At 36.8% G+C, this 16,631-nt stretch overlaps 1 long non-coding RNA gene across 2 annotated transcripts in view; it reads right to left on the bottom strand.

Moving 5' to 3' along the window:
* Positions 1-6,453: 6,453 nt before the first annotated feature.
* LOC108166211 (uncharacterized) overlaps positions 6,454-16,631 on the bottom strand; it is an 18,660-nt gene continuing 8,482 nt past the window's right edge. Inside the window, exons 2-4 of one of the 2 annotated variants that reach the window (XR_001776502.1) lie at positions 15,752-15,809; positions 14,366-14,518; positions 6,454-7,068 (exon numbers count right to left, since the gene is read on the bottom strand). This is a non-coding gene — a long non-coding RNA (uncharacterized LOC108166211). Of the gene's footprint in view, positions 7,069-14,365; positions 14,519-15,751; positions 15,998-16,631 lie in introns of those variants that run through there. The other variant, XR_001776501.1, reaches the window with a different exon arrangement.

A 16,631-nucleotide genomic window follows, 5' to 3' on the forward strand; every position in this document is an offset into this window, starting at 1 on the left:
CCTCGCATCGCAAGCCTTTAAGTAATGGAGCTGCAGCACAAAGCTAATTTTTGTTAAATTACAAAAAGCCTACTGTTTTTGTCACACCGTTTTCTTTCTTGCCATCTGTATTGGCAATTTAAAAAAAAACATGTTTTGAGCTCATTTAAATATGAGAAAATCCGATGTTGAACCGTTTGTAAAGTTTGATTTCTATGTGATTTCCTTTGTTGTGTATGTTGTGTGAGTTATTGAGCTGAAGGGTGTAGAATTCATGATACTTTTACGGTCTCATTTTATTTATTTGTTTCAAATAAATGAACCAATTAACCATGTAGATCCCAACGCATGAGTGGTCGAATAATGACTAACTCCCTTAATCCAGAAAGTACAGTTTTGTATTTGTTCCCTTTTGTGTTCATAGAGATCACTAAATTTTAATATCGGACAAAGATAAGATAACCTCAGTAAAACAGATTTGAAAACAAAAAATGGCATCATGTCCAACCTGGCCCAACGTAACAAGAAAAGATTTCCTCTAAACCTAATAGCAGGTTGTGCCAGTCAACTTCCATTGTTCATTTGGCAATGAGGATTTTTTTTATGTCACTATTGATGGATTTTGTCCTACTTTTCCTTACAAATTTGTGTTAATTCAGCCACAGTGGAGATTTTTTTTGTGTGTGCATGAAAGACCCGTTTATGGTTATGCCGCAGTGTCTGTAACATCATCCGACAAAATTTTCTGGTGGAAAACATTTCTTGGTTCATTAGATTATGGAAAGTCACGAAGGTCCTGAAGCTGCGAACCAGCCCGAGAACGTCACACGACTCCTTTTACGTTATTCTTCTGAAACGCTGCATTTGTCATGTTTGGTTTGCAAAGGACTCCGGTGCAGAGATTGAACATTTGATCAAATGAAAACCAACAAAAAATGTACTTACATGGAAAACACGCGACAGGCACACAACAAAGACAAACAGAATTGAGGTAGGCAACGGAAGGATCCAATAAGAAACGACTTAATGTCACTGGATTAAATACTGGGGGGCTTGATTACTGCACAAAAGACTGATTGGAACAGGGTGCAGGTCTGAGGACAGACCAGGCATGCAGAATGAGGAGAGAGAAAGAGAGAAATTGTAGGTGAGGAGCAAGGAAGGGAGAAAACAAATAATCTAACAAATATAAATAAATAAAAAGCATGCCTAACTAAGGTTTAAACTAACCAGAAGTAAACCTTAGTTTGAGGAGACTGATATAAAATAAGGCATGGATGGCAGAAACAGAATACAACTAATAATTAAGGCATATCACAAATAAACAAATCAAAATCCAAATGAAACAAAATACACCCATTTCAAAAGGTTTCACTTTCGGCTCATCGGTCCACAGAATATTTTCCCAAAAGTCTTGGGAAGATGCTTTTTGGCAAACGTGAGACGGGCTTTTGTGTTCTTTTTGCTCAGCAGTGGCTTTGGGGCTTAGAGCTCACTGATGGATGACATTTTTGCACTATTGCACAATATAATATCTGTTTCTTAAGCTGAATCATGAACAATAACCTTAACTGAACTTAACTTCTTGTATGGGAACAGGCATGAAAAGTAATAAATTGTGGAGGAGGACTGATCCAGGTCTGAAAAACAACAGTTAGCTCACCTGGACCTCCATGTTCCTAATCCATCTAGAAAGCAACTTCTTTCCTGGTTGCCCCTAACAACTCAGTCCAGTGCCTCCTTCAGCTGCCAGCTCAGTGTCAGATTTTCAATTCGGTTTATTTTTCAAAATATCTGGATTTTTCCTTAGGGCAAAATCTTTTGTTTGGCTGCAAGTGGTTTTCTTCAAAAAGAAAAAAGAAAAACCACAAGCGTATATGTTCACTATATGAACTGTCATTGTTGTGCATCACACCAACAGGTGAACCTCATCAGCCTGATCAAGGCAGTGTACACCTTTTCATGGTCGCACATTTGCTTGTATTGTTTGTCAGCCAAAACCAGTTCAAAATGTAAGGGACTTTCCCACAACTCTTAGCAGACACCTGCAGTGCTTTAGATGTTGTTGTTTCTTTTGTGAGATCACGTTTGAGTCATTGATGCGCCATTTGGGCGGCTTTGTTAGTCTGGACGCTCTTGGGAAGGGTTGTGAGGAGGAAAATACTTTCCTACAGCATTTTATTTCATGCTAACCTCAGTTGGAGACACTCCATGCATTCAGCATGCTGAGGGGAGGGAACTGTAATCAACGCAGACTGACCATCTGCATAGCTTAGTATAGGAATAGGTGATATATTTGAGCCACACTTGCATCAAAACAATAGTGTGACCTTTGAAGTATGTATTTTACTTTTGATGTGACCTTATTTAATTTGTGATGAAAGGGGTTAAATTCAGTTGTTTATTGTTTCTGTGAGTTGGTTACTTTTCCCATGAAGTCAGCATCTTGATTTTTTTTCAATTCAGGATTCAACTTACCGTCTCAATAGTTGACCCATAATGGTTAAATTGGAGCCATCAGTTGAAGCACTTCTAAGCAGTCAGCATGCAGAGGTGAGTGAAACATCATCAGTGCAGACAGAGGGTTTCCATATTTATAACAGTCATTATCAGCTTACGGTGATATTTCTCACATTTTCTGTGACATCTTGAATGTAAATTTCATAGCACTGATGCATATATCGCTGTACAGTCTATAGTACTGGATTGATGCTGATAATGTGAAATTTAGGGCAGGTTTTTAATCTGCGTGCCAAAATCAAAGTATAGTTTTGAAATCTTTTCCAGCAATATGGAACTGTAAATACTAGTCCTGGTGATGTCTATTATAAAAGACACACCGACAAAATCCCTACTTGTTGTCCGTTCTGGATACCCTGCATACAGAGGCAGGGTCACCAGGAGGACAGAAGACAACATGGTAGCTGGAGGTGCATGTCGTCATGCAAGGAAGATGGCTAGTGTGTTGGAGGGTAGGCAGGCTGGATTGTGATTCTGTCAGAGGAGAGGAGGGGGTGGTGCTGATATGAATAATACCACACAGAAAGTAAACATTTATTCTGTACACCCACACTGGCAAACTGGAAAAAATTGTAGGAGGACGAAGATTTAAAAAGAGAGGGCGACAGACACACACAAAAAAAACAGAAGAGACGCTTTAATGTGAAACATACCAAATATTTTAGGTTCCCAAAATAGGCACGGAGGGATGCAAAATTTCATTCTGGCATTCCTGTTGGTAGACTTATGAATGAAGTATTGTTTGGATTTCTTGTTTCTATACTTCGCTCTTAACATCCTGATGCATGAACCCAAGGAAGCCTGTTTCCCCTATGTGAACTTTACACCCGATTTAAACAAGACTGTAAAAAAAAAAAAAAAAAAAGTTTGAATGAGAGCAGTTAACTCCACAGAAAAGAGAAACATCAAAATGAGCCAACACCGCAGGATGCCAGGGGAATGCCACTGCAGGCTCCACACTGAGAGGAAGGCTCTGCAACACGCTTACTAGCGCTTTTTTTTTTTTTTTTGGTTTCCTGGGGAGACTGTACAGTCTGTGGGCGTGTAGTCTGTTTTAGGACTGTAGCATCCCTTCCTCACGCTGTCTATCTCCTCAGATTTAGCTACAGTAACTAAAAATGGCTGATTTAAGACATCAGGGTTGCTGTATTTCTAAATGTGTGTTAGTGGATGTGTTTATGCTGCATGGAGGGAGAGGGGGGGGGGTTAAGCTTTCCAGAAAGTCAGTTGATGTGACCTACATATTCATTATCTTGCACCATTTTTTTCCCACATCGACACATGTGGAAAATCACTAACAGATCAAGAATGGTAACCGGTGTCAGGCAGCAGAGACAAAGGCTACTTTACATCAGCAGCACTGTTTTCTTTGTCTGCACTCAACCGTGTCTTTTCCAGAGCAGATGGCATACTGCTCCTCACACATACATGTGGACATAAATAAATGTGTAATCAACCCTTTGGCTTGCATATTTACATGATGAAGATTTTAAAAGAAACAACTTGAATGGTAACATCAGGCCACATGAAGTATATCTGTGAATGCCTCACAACACAAGTAATATGAAGGAATTCAAAGCAGTTGTAATTTCATTTTAATACTGATTTGTACTGATACTGTCACCAAGTCAACTTGGTATAAATTTTGTATCTTGTGGCATTTAATTGGTTTTCAGTTCTCCTCTTGGATACAACAGGTATTTTTAACAGGATCAGGTGTGAAAAAACAACTCATTCAGGTCAGGTTTGGAGGTGTGCTTCATGCGAACTCATACATTCAGATTTAGATTTAACATAATGTTTTGTTTTGACTAATATGTTTCTTCTAACTGGACGTGATCTTTGGAGTAACGCAGCCAGAGTCCTGTCGTCTCGGTTTAAGGGAAATAATTGTTGCTCAACTCAGTCTTTCTTTTTTTCTGATGAAAAGCTTAAAACCAAATAAAATTCTTTAGTTACATGTTCAGTCACCAATTTCTACAATACGCTGTCTGGACACAAAATAATGTTAAGCTAGTAAGCACAAATACATATTTTAATTGTGCTATTTTAGTGAACATAAATAATTACAATTATTAATATGTTATAACAGCAATCTAATTCTGACCCTTGAAGGCTTCTGTCCTGCAACTTCTAGATATGTCTATGCTTCACATGTATAAAGACTGCTGGACTTCTGCCCTCGAGAAATGAAGCTTGAGACATTCTTTATATTTCAGTGGAAACTTATGTGACATCTAAGTGAATAAAATTAAAAATAAAAATCATCAGAAAACCCCCCCGCCCCAGAGCATTTTAGAAGTTACATATTACCACTAGATTACTTTAAAGTAGTGCACGTTTGAATTTATGCAGGATTTTTTTTTTCACAATCTGCACATGTTCCAGCTTGAGTCACTTTCAGATGAGGCCACAATTTGTCTGGAAGAATCTGTGAATGTCAAGTATAAAATCAACTGTGGACGACCCTTGAACCTGACTCTTTGACTTTACCCAGAGATAATGTGTGACACCAGGACTGTGAGTGATTGGGATGATGTCTGCTTACAAAGGATGAGGAAGAGTGGGGGAGGGTCGCAGACGAGCAGGAGACGGGCGAGGCGGGGCTAATTTTCATATTCATATCCCTGCATATCAAATGAACCAAGGATGCAAAACAACATTTCATCAGTTTTGAAGTACAAGGTAATCACATTCCAGAAAATATTTGTTAGATGTAATTTTAGTGAGAAGTGACATATTCTAAGGCCCGTCGATCTGAATCTATCTTTAACTGTAGCAGCTTGTTCTATGTTACTAATATATGAAAACATCTGAGTCAGATTTTAATGACTTACTGGCAAAGTAGATTCATTCTGTGGCTTTCCAAAATGTAAACAATCCGTACTTTTCCTGACAAATAAAAAAGTGATAAAAAATGTATCTTTATTATTAGGCCCAAGCAGCTAAGCACCGTGAAGGCCTATTGAAATTGTGCTGTTTATTAATAATTATTATTATTTCTATATTTATTATTATCTCAAATATCGTGTTCTATTCAATATTTGCAAAAGTTGTAACCGTCTTCCATGTGTTTTGGGAATGGACCAAAATGGAGATAGAACAATGGCAGTCTTCTGTTGATGGTGTGATGGCCTATTTAAAGGTGACATATCATGCAAAAACCACTTTTTTAGCCCTTAAGTAAATTTTTTGTTCACTTTGAGTGTCTATGAGTGTGAAAATTTTAGATTTATTCTCTCCTGGTGATAAATAGAAATCTTTATATTCTTCAGTCTGTTCATTTTTCTCTATTGCCCAACGTTTTCTTTTCTATGACGTCACTGCATTTGCTGTGGAACTGCTTAACAAGGTCATGATTTCTGGCTAATTAGCTTTGTGAATCTGCCATCTTTTTTCCTCACGATGATTTTGTAGTTCAGCTATGCAAGTAGACAAGACAAAATGTTCGGTTCTCGCATGTAGCACAGGATTCCTTACATTAGAGGCTTTTCAAAGTGTCTGGTTAAATTTTATGTTTCTGGGGAAAGTTTGTTTGCTCGGAGCACTTAAGCGTTAAACTATGCTCCATATTGTAGGTAGTTGGTATGGATGTGGACAGTATTAACACCATTGACATGCATTCATTTGAATGCGTGGTTCTGCAGGTTCGTCATCTTCGTTCCCCTGCTCTGGGTCAGACTCTGGCTCCAACATCTAAGGCTGGATGAACAAGTCTTCCATTGTTAACATCTTTAATAAACTTGGGAATTAAACGTTTTTCTGCCGGAAGATAATTGTTGCCCTGTGACCTGGAAGGGAGAGGGGTGTGAAAAGTCTCATTCACAAGAGTGTGACACAAGTCACAAAGGGAGCAGAACACCAGAACAGAGAACGATCAGGACAGGAACTTCAGAGAGACAGCAAGAACTTTATTTTAAATTTATCTTCAAATTTTTCTTATAAAACAATTGCAGAACCCAATTAGCTTTCTTACACAGCTACACTGTTAAAACTGGCTGAAACACAGAAGATTAGATTCATCTTCTGGAGTTGGAGAACAGTAATTCATAAAAGAGACTGAAATACATGACACCATGTATTACAATAAACAAAAACAACAAAAAGGTGTAAAATATATCAGAAAAATAAACCAAAAACCATAAATTGTGTACAATTTGCTGCAGCTGCTATTGTTCTTACGTGAGCTTAATTAACCATCGAAAGAAACATCAATCAAATCAGTGCAAGTCCTGGTCTGAGGAAAACAACTGTGCCAAACAATTCGTGTCTTTAAACACAACTAACTTTCCCCAAGTGTGAGTTTATAGAGTTTATACGAGTTCAAGAATGAGGAAGTGTGGTCTGAAGACTCCAGTGTGTTGGAAGCTGTTTCTTTTTTATATGGGCAAAGCTAGTTTAATGAGATGGGAGGCTAATCTGTATCAGCCTCCTACCAGACCAGAGAACGAGTTCAGGCTGGGATTTCATACTCCTAGATGGGCGATTAGCTGCCATCCACAAACCTCAGGTTGGTTGATAAGGTTGAGGAAATCCAGGTTCTTCAGAGTTAAACCGAGTTCATCCAACCTGGCAACGGACAAACAGGACTTGTAAGGTTTTATAAATAAATTTAATAACAAATCCTAACTTGAATTGAAGCATGGCAATGTGTACCTTATCAGTCAATATAAATCCAAAATGAATCCCCACTTCTAAATAAATACATTACCATTTACAGCGGAATACTTATGTACTGTGTTTGCACTTTGAACAAAGCAAAAAATAATCCATAATTGCCACATAATGCAATACAAATAGCATTGGATCTACTAGAAGCTAAGCATTAGCAGCTAATGCTAACTGCTAGCAGGTAATGCTAAACAAACAATTCAGACTCACCAATTCCAATTTCATTCTTAGACAATTGAAAACATCCACTGATCGTCCAGTCTATTGGTTTTAAGTCAACATAGTTTGTCAAATTCTACATTTGAAACACTTGAGAGTAAAAAATAATGAATTGTTTGTAAAAACAATTCTACTTCCCCCAGTCATCTAGGCAGCTTGTACCTTTCCTCCATGTCCACAATCGGTCAACCGAGATGACATGAGTTACATGAGGGGCGAGTTATGTTGGGTAACTATTCTGTTTAAATTGACATTGATTAGTAATCTGACAGTTATCTTTCTGTGCTAATATTCAAGAAACCACTCATTTCTGACAAACAGAAGAAAACAAGAACTTTAAACTAATAAGACTTAAAATGTAATCATTGATAAAAACTGTTTTATGACAAAGAATACTTTTTTATAGGGGCTTGTTAGCGAACATGTAATTAGTTCTGTTGAGTCCAGTTTATATTATCAACTACGTGACAAACAATAGTCTTGCAATTGTGTTTAAATCTACAGAGAAAACGTTGGTCATGGAACAACACAGGAAAATGAATTTAATAATTCACTATCAGCGCATTGATATTTAAAGACAGCGTTGAAGATTTTGGTAAACAAAAATTTCCAAACAATCAAGCCTCGTAATTATCTGTGGTTTTTGATTCACCATTTTGATTTCCCAACCATGACATGATCCCTTTGTCTTGCTTTGTTTAGAGAAAGAAAACGGTTTAACACACAATTGCAACACAACAGGAGACATCTGCAGACATTTCTTAGCTCTCCGAGTTCTCTCCGTTTAACCATTTCAGATCAGTAACCAGGAGGCATCCTCTCCACATCACCTCCCTTTCACTCTTTCTCCACTGCTGTTTTCTGCTTTTTTGTCTTTTTTTATTTTTTTTTTTCCACAGTTTTTCCCCCGCCTCGTTCTTTCCTCCCTCTCCCTCTGCAGAAAAGCCATCCCCAGGACAACTATTAATCAGAGGCAGAAATGATAGATGTTTTGCTCACCAGCACTGCCATCTATTTTGCCTAAGCACAAACAGTTGATGTGCTCTGCATATTTATTTCAGCGGGGAAAAAAAAAAACGAGGAGTGACTCAAACGAACACACATATTTGCACGCTGACAAATGCACTCACACAAACACACATATTCTTGTCTTCTGTAAACAACCTCTGCCAAAGTGATGCAGAATCAAGACTTAACAGATTCAGCTCCCTTGAGTATCTGCTATTATAGCGTGTCATGGCACCTTGCAGCTTCTTCTGCAGGCTGATGATCGAGCTCCACGGTGAACATTGGTCACTGCCGGCATAAGACTTCTTAAAAAGACTGTAACTAGAAGCAGGCGTGACTCACAGAACGGTAAAACCAGTATATAAATAGTGCAAACCAGACTTGAGCCTCCAATGAATCATTCCGTCTGAAGTGTTTTGCAAGTTGACCTGTTCTAACTTTTTCTTTTGGTGAAAAAAAAATAAAATAAAAAAATAATTCAGCTGACAGCCAAAATGAAAAAACCAGAAACAACCACCCAGAAAAGTAGAAGCGATTCTCAGGGGAGCATTTATTTAAAATCGTTCCCTGACAATGAAACGTTTCACATGGGCAACAAAGTAAAACTCAGTTTCTTAGATTTCAAGGTTGTTATTTTAGTATTCCTTGTTTTTACTAGACAATAGACTCTGCTGGCCAGAGATTTATGGCACATAGACTCATGATAATGAATGATAATAATTTGGAGCTCTAATCATGATTTTAGGGAGGCGTGGTTGTAGAACACAAAATATCAATTTTAAAGAACTTGAAGTTTTTTTTTAACGCAGAATAAAAACTAGACAAATGTTTTCAAAGATATTCAATGTTTGTTAAAATGACCTGTGCCAAGTTAGAAAAAAAAAAAAAACACTTTTTTTTACTAGCCATCAAATCCTGTGATGATAAGAGCTTCTGGAGCTGCTTAAAAACTTCAAAATAAATAAATAAAATAATAATTAATAGTTTTAATCCTTTGCCGTGACTGGCACTCCTTCCTGTTGCTCTCTACTTAAATAAACTAAACAGATGAGTACATAAACATTTTTAAACATTTCCTGTGGGAGGCAAAGGTGATTTTAGCCCATCTTATATCAAAGTTGATGTGCAAAAATCAAATTAAAAATTACCCAGTACAAACTCTTACACTGCCATCCACTGCCAGGTTAAGTTGTCCCTACAAGCTAAAGCTAATAAATGATTGGTGGTTTTAAAACCACAAGTTTTTTGTTTAAAAAAAAAAAAAAAAAACTTCATGCCATCTACTGAGTTGTATTTCTCAAATCAGATGTAAATGTCAATGTCAAGTTTTCTTCCTGAAAAATCTGATACAAGATGAACAGAAGTCATGCCAGGTTAAATTTAAACCTTCAAAACGTTATCAAACATGTGATTACACAAAATGAATTTTATCAACATTTTGTTTCCGCTTGATTCAACCTCCCAGAAATTATTACTTTAACTATTATGGAGACCTAAGCTTAGTTTTGCTGTCGTTCAGTGTTTATTTCTGTCATCTGCTCCTCTTATTCAGAAACTAGTCAGTCATCCAGATTAAATGGAAACTCTGGAACTAAATCATTGTTTTCTGTGAAACAAAATAGACAACATCAATTTTCTGTGATATTCTGCTACTCAAAATGATCTTATTGTTTATTTGTTATAATTTTGCCTAAGGCACCAAATGGACCTGAGCAAGCTTTGATCAGGACAATGATCCCAAACGCACTGTGAAACTGGTTTTGAAATGAATAAACCATGCAGATCTTTAGTGGGTGATTACTAATATAGAAAAGGCGGAACATAGAAAATGTGCTGAATATGCTGAAGAGCTAGACTTGGAGGCTTGAAGCTGGACAGTTTAAAAAAAGCTCCATCAGTTCTGCTAAGAAGTGTGTGATTTCTCCTCAAATTGCCAGGGAGCGTTTTTAGATATTATTGGGACGGTACGTGTAGAGTTGAGTTTTAAACCTTGTGCACCCAAAGACTTTTTCAAAAATAAAACAAAGGTGAATTAAAATTAATTGGAAAAAAAATAAATAAATTTGAAAATTACACATGCTGGCTTGCAGGGAACTGCTTGTTATGCCCAAAGTGCTTTATGTTTTTAAAATATTCAGATTGGATTCTGTGTTTTGATGGTGAAAGAAACATGAAATAACACTGTTGTATGCTCTTTTCTTTTTTTCTTTTTTTTTTAGATTCATAGCTGGGCTGCATTTGGAAAAACATTAGGGTTAGAGATAAAATGATATACTTCCATTGGTGAGGTTACAGTAATAAATCCATGTATTGGTCAGTGTTAATGGTGATGTTAAAAATCAGCTTCCATTAGGAAACATTAGTCCACAATGGACCGATTCTACTGTCGTATCTACAACACAGGCTCTTTTCCTACAAAGGACCAGACGGCTCGTAAAATACGATTCCCCGTTCACTTCATTCAGCTTTAAATCAAATGCACATATATCATTTAATGGAGTTAAATAATATACTCCAAATTGTATGCAAAATGGAAAGGAAAACAAAATGAAGCATACGGTGCAGAAACATTTCCATGCTACTTTCTTTTAAACCCAGTTTCTAAATATAACCATTGTATATATTAAGATAACATAACAACCAGAAAACAGACATTAAAATATTCACGTTGACTACTTACTGCTTATATTTCAACTGATGCCAAGTAAACAAAGAACACAATGAATTATGGGTGAGCTGTAATAAATATTAAAAGCTAAATAGCACATTTAACAGCTCCATCAAATCCTTTTCTTTTTTTCTTTTTTTTTTAAGTTGGAGAGAAAATGGCACCAAAACAAGTCTGGGCACAAAAGGCAGATCAACAAAACTCACAAAGCAGGTATGGAGGGAATTACAGATAATCTTTTTCTAGAACCTCTAACCATGTGGAAGAAGTTACTTTAATCAGAGACACATTTTGCATTGATCCACATATAAGTATCTGATGGGTGATATTAAAAGAAAAAGCTTGTGGCTTGGGCTTGTGGTACACCAGTGACTTTTTCTTAATGATGAAGCTCGGTATTTTTATAGGTTTTGTTAGAGAGGAAAAATAAAGCTTAACTAACTCTGGAGATTTATACACAGGGCATAAAAGATTTTCATTGTTTGCAGATGCACAGAGAGGTAAAAAAAAAAAAAAAAACCCTGAGTGAGGTACAAGCTTAACTCTTAAAAATACCCTGACCAAAGTAAAACATGGTGATGGCAGAATGATGCAATGGGATTTTAAATCTTTATTAACTGGGTGAAAGATTTTTTTAAGGGTCACTCGTTTCCGGTTTTATAGAATTTTTCAATATAATCTCAGCAACAACATCAGGATATTTTCCACTTAAAAAAAATTAACAATAATTGCTTTATTTTTATTTTATTTTTTTCAATTTTAATTATTGGATATGTTCTGGTCTGGTTTTGAGTAAAGGTCCCTAGATGGTTGTCCCATTTGTGTTTCCTTTACTTGTGACTGCTTCTGTTTCAGGAGTGAGGTTAGTACACTGAAAAATGTTGAAAGTTTTTGTGATATTTATCACAGTAATGGTAATAAACATAACTAAAACGTTTTATTGGCATTTATGCAACTTAGATATTTCAACGACTGTGTGATCTTTCACCTTCTGTACCTTCTAAAACATATTGTACTGCATTGAACAGTTATCACAAATAATAACAGAGGTATTAAATGATTGAATGATGCATATCTTGACATTGCTATAATGATCTGCGACATATCGTGCTTCCCTAATGGATCTTTGCAAGACGTTCAAAACTTCTGAAGTTTTCAAAAATAATTCTGATTCAAAATCTTGTCTACAACTTCCTTCCTGGCCATTTCTGTTGTTCTCCTCGGTTTTCATGCTGCTGCTTGTTCACACAAATTAACTCAACATTTTGTTTATTAAGTTTCTAGTTGTAAAAGATTTCTTTTAAAAAACATGCATAATTTTCCTTCCATTTCTTGGTTACTTTGAGTTGGTTTATCTCAAAATCCCAATAGAGCAAAAAGACACACGTACATGGATATATTTGTAGGACTTGTAGTAAATATTGTAATGACCACTGAGATTACAGCAGTAGAATAGAATAGAATAGAATAGAATAGAATAGAATAGAATAGAATAGAATAGAATAGAACAGAATAGAATAGAATAGAATAGAATAGAATAGAATAGAATAGAATAGAATAGAATAGAATAGAATAGAATAGAATAGAAATAACCTTCTTTGTCTCTCAGTGGGGATACTCATTGTATAGGCAGCAAAGAGAGAGGAAAAATGGAAGCATGTAGTCACACAAAGTAAAAGATAAAGCAAAATTAAATGAAGAGCCTTCACAGATGTAAAATTGAAAACATCATGTAAAGCATCAGAAAAAGACCCTCTAAGTAGTTATTAAAAAACATCCTCAGATTCAAAGAAAAGTGCAACTGAATGTAATAAAATTCTCGATTCTCTATGTTTACTTGCATTAAGCTTATTTTGCTTAATTTGAATCACATTGGTTGGACCTTGGAGTTGTGTGTTATACGTTTCAGGCTGGCATAAGTAGAGGCATCGAACCGCATGTGTTTCTATAAGAAAGTCCCAATCTCAACTAAAAGATATATTCATTGATGAACGATCAAGGCAACGACTCCTTTCTGCCTGCCTTCCTGTACGGTTTGCTTCATAAGGAGCTGCCTGCTTGGGAATTAATTGAATAGGCAGTTTTACACACATCCACAAAGAATATGACACGCAGTACGAGTTGAGTAGTATCAGTTTTCTGGGCTGGGGGTTGGGTGAAGCAGGAGAACAGCAGGATGGCAACCTGGTAAGGTCAAGGGAGAATGTGAAGGAGAATGGATAAAAGACTGGAGATTATTAAAAGAGAGTCTGCCTCTGAAAAACTGAAGTTCCACTTCCAATGTGGAATCACTAAAAAGCTCTGCTTTGTTCTTATCTACGTTGCTGTTTATATACAGACTGTATAAAATGTGGAGAACTCAGTAAAGTACTACCTCATTATCAAGGCTTTTGATATGTAAAAAATGAAATGTATTTAAATGTAATTTTATGCACAGTGATTGTGTGGAGTTGTTTCCAGCAGTCAGTACTTTACCTACAATGCTAATGGAAAATGGTTCTTACTGGAGGGTTGAGCTTATAGTTGGTCAAGGTTGGGCTTGATCAAAAGAGGACTTCTGCCCCCTTAAACAACTTTAATATATAAAAAAAATCTCGCAATAATTCACACCAATGCGTCGACTTTTTCACAATAATGTCAGCATCAAACAGGTATTAATGAGCACATTGATTGGGGGTCAACTGGAAAGTAAAATGTGTGCAAAGCAGATTGTGTTCAACAAGTTGCATGATGATTCCAACTCAACAGAAATAAATGTTAGAAAAATTGTAATCCCAAAATGTCCTTATGGTTTAGAAAACTTGACCATTTTTTTTTTTTTTACTTTTTCAAAATGTATACTAACACAAAAAAATGTAAATAAATTGTGCTGTGATTCAATAATTTTTTTTGTTTGGATAGATTGATGCATTTAAGATGTGCAATGTGTGATGATGGTTTGTTTTGTTTTTTTCTGTAAAATCCAGACCTAATATTTCCAGGTCTAGTTGTCAACACTTTAATCAATGCTTGTTTAAAAGTAAAAGACATGCCTCAGTTTCCTTTAATTTATTTTAAGATACTACGATGAGGTTTCCACCCTGGCATCAGCCTCTCCATGACTGCCTTGGGATTCATTGATGAACGATCAATGATCATTCATAAACACGATCGGAGACAAGTGGCAGCCTTGTTTGTTTTGGTTAATGTTGCTCCAGCTCTTTTGTTGGAAAAGTCGACCAAACGCTAAAAGCTTCTATCTTCAGCATGATGGCTTCCATTACTGCAGCCTTGGTTGCTGCTATGATCGACGCAAACTACCTTCAGGTCACAGCTCCTGAACGCTGTTTCAGAAGAGGCCCTGAACGTGGTCCATCCTGATCACAAGTTCCCAGCCTCCAGAAGAAGATCAGAGAAACTCTCTGAGAGACTTGAGATCTCCAGACTGATGGTCAGACATTCCCAGTTGAAGTTCTGAGTTCAAAGAATAAAATATACCAGTATATTAGAAAATCGTGAAAAGTGTGACAATGGACGCTACTTCAACATTACACAAAGCGTTTTGCTTAAATTTTCCCAGAATACATCCGTAGAGGTGTATTCTAGCTAGCGCTAACTTTACATAGCCCAATGATCTGGTATCTGACTAAACATTTGGTAAACAACTCACTAATTCACTTTACTATTTTATACTTTAGATTACTTTCTCATATGCCCAATGTGGGATAAACAGTTGTGTCTCATTTTAGGACAAATGTCTGGGCACATCGTCGCCTTTAATGACCATGATCTAATTTACATGACTGATAATCTTCTAAAAAAAATTGTCACGCGGCACAGACGACAAGACTAAACAGGACATCATGGAAAAGCTTGAACTGAGGCAGCAGAACGGAGCGCATCAATTATGAGGACATAAACCTCAACTAGACTCCAGAGCTCTGCTAAGGATGCCCAGATTTGTCCAACTAGATACATCAGAAATAATTGCCCAGCTCTCCTGCATTCTCTGGCGACACTGAATGAAGATGAGGAGACATGACGTGATACAATAAGACAACAGTCACTTCCCCGCCTTCGCAGGTCAGTGCTTGAAACCGAAGGGATCAAGGGTAATTGTTTACTATGTTTTTCTGACAAAGACTATTTCTTTTTGTCCAAATCAAGAACTCAGTTTGGTCATGTGAAAAGGAAAGCTGATGCGGCGCGCATCCGTCTACACGTCAGGTTCTGTTTCTTGGAGACTAATCTCTTTATAGTACTTGCAGCAGTAACAAAAGTGTACAAAAGTTTAGAAGGCACGGGCACCTGCCTGCGTGATGCCAGTCACTTGGCTGCAAACAAGACACTGATAGCAGACACAGTGAGCCTGTTAGCAGTCTGCAGCGGTTCAAACTGTCAAATATGTCAAAATGTTACAAAACTTACAGGAAAGTTTAGGAGAGCAGAACCAGAAAAAGCTCGTTTAAGTGACACTTGCACAACAAAAGTGTTTTCCGAAGAAAATAGATTGGAGTGTCTGTGCATTTCATAAACCTCGCTTTTTTCATACTACATGAAAAAGAAGAAAAAAAAAAAAAGATTCTCGTGGCCTTTGTTTTAATATGATGCAGCGGAGTTAGGTTAACAACAGCTGACCGAAGGGAGCTATAAACACAGAGGGGACGGGAGAGACGTTGTATGAAGGGCTGAAATGGAGTGAATCACCTTTACGGGGTCCTGCCTCTGCGATCTCGGGTGATTGAACAGATCATCCGGGTTCAACCTGACAAGAGGAAAAGAGATGTGACGACAGGAGAAAAGGCAGGAAGAGAGATTTATCAGTGTATGGAGATATTATCCTCCTACTGTACGTTCCCAAAGAGGTAAATCACAATGTGAGCCCCCGCAGGGTGAAAGGTGGAGTTTAATGACAGCGTCACAGTAAAACCTCCACCAACCTAATGTCATCTGTTTTCATAGACGGGAAGAGAAGAAGGTCAGAGGCTGATTCTGGCTATGTGACTGAAGGTTGCCTTATATCTATTGAAAAAGTTGCCAGCATCTCTGTTTGCAGAGATAAAAAAAAAAAAAAAGAAAAGCTGATCTGTAATTTGTGTTTTTTCATGAGTGCTTTGAATAAACATAAAATCAATTTACAGACAGTTGCTTTGAAATGGGCTGAACAGTAGTTCAAGCACAGATGAGATGTTTTTGAAGCATTTGAAACCTGAGCGGGTCCAAGCAAACCAAACTTAGCTACTGCTCCAAAGAGACCTTGACTTCTCACATAGAACTAGATTTCAACACTTCAGATTTCTAGTTTATGAAGAATGAGGCAGCTAATAAATTTGCTCAGAGAATTTCTAAATTAAGATTATTATTATTAAATGAGCTAAACAATATAAAACATAAAGATAAAGAATTGGTCATTGGTTATAATATAGTGTCACCAGTTAAATAATTTCTGCCACATTTTCTGCAGATACATTTTAGCAAATAACTGGCAACTCATGGTGCTTTTTCTAGAACAAGAGTCAAATACTGCTGAAGGCAAATTTCATCAAGCTAAAGTATTTACAAGATTGCATTTTCCAGTGAGACTGTA

The sequence above is a fragment of the Poecilia reticulata genome, linkage group LG4, assembly GCF_000633615.1.
Source record: "Poecilia reticulata strain Guanapo linkage group LG4, Guppy_female_1.0+MT, whole genome shotgun sequence".
Lineage (NCBI taxonomy): Eukaryota > Metazoa > Chordata > Actinopteri > Cyprinodontiformes > Poeciliidae > Poecilia > Poecilia reticulata.